The following is a 916-nucleotide window of genomic DNA, read 5'->3' as shown; positions in this document are numbered from 1 at the left end:
TATATCATATACAAAAATTAACTCAAAGTTAATCAAAGATCTAAACTTAAGGGCTAAAACTAAAAGACTCTTAGAATAAAACATAAAAGAATATTTTTATAACTTTGCATTTGATGATTTCTTAGGTATAATACCCCAAATCATAGGTAACAAAAATAATAATAAATAAGATTCCTTCAAAATTTAAAACATTTACACACCAAAGGACACTATCTAAAGAGCAAGAAAACAACTTACAGAATGGGAGAAAATATTTTCAAATAATATCTCTGATAAGGGATTAATACTTGTAATACATAAAGAATTCCTACAACTCAACAACAATCAACCCAATTCACAAATAGGCAAGAGATTTGAATAGGTATTTCTCTAGCAAAGATATACAGTGGCCAATAAACCCAAGAGAAGATGCTTAATATCATTAGTCATAAAGAAATGCAAATCAAAATCAGTGACATATCACTTCATATCCATTAGGACAGCTATTAGCAAAAAATGGACAACCACCAGCATAGGACAGGATATGGAGAAATTGGAACTCTTGTGTATTAGTGATGGAAACACAAAAGGGCACAGCTGCTGTGAAAACATTTCTGTGGTTCCTCAAAAAGTTAAACATAGAATTACCATAAGCTCCAGCCATTCTGCTCCCAGGTATATACCCCAAACAACTGAAAACAGGGATTCAGGACAGATCCTTGCACATCAGCGTTCACTGAAGTATTATTCACAATAGCCAAAAAGTGGAAATGTCTTTTACGGTATCAATAAATGAATCAATAAAAAAAAGTAGATGACCGCCCCAGGGCTCGGGGCAGGTCCAGAACTGATTGCCCGAGCGGCAAGCTTCCCGCGGGCGGCGGGTCGCCGGAGTAGAGCTCCCCTGCTCCGGGCAGCCACAGACTTTAGCTCAGCC

This window comes from Otolemur garnettii, unplaced genomic scaffold (genome assembly GCF_000181295.1).
Source record: "Otolemur garnettii isolate 467f Iridium unplaced genomic scaffold, OtoGar3 scaffold00074, whole genome shotgun sequence".
In the NCBI taxonomy this organism is placed as follows: domain Eukaryota; kingdom Metazoa; phylum Chordata; class Mammalia; order Primates; family Galagidae; genus Otolemur; species Otolemur garnettii.
Note: the sequence above shows the minus strand (reverse complement) of the source record.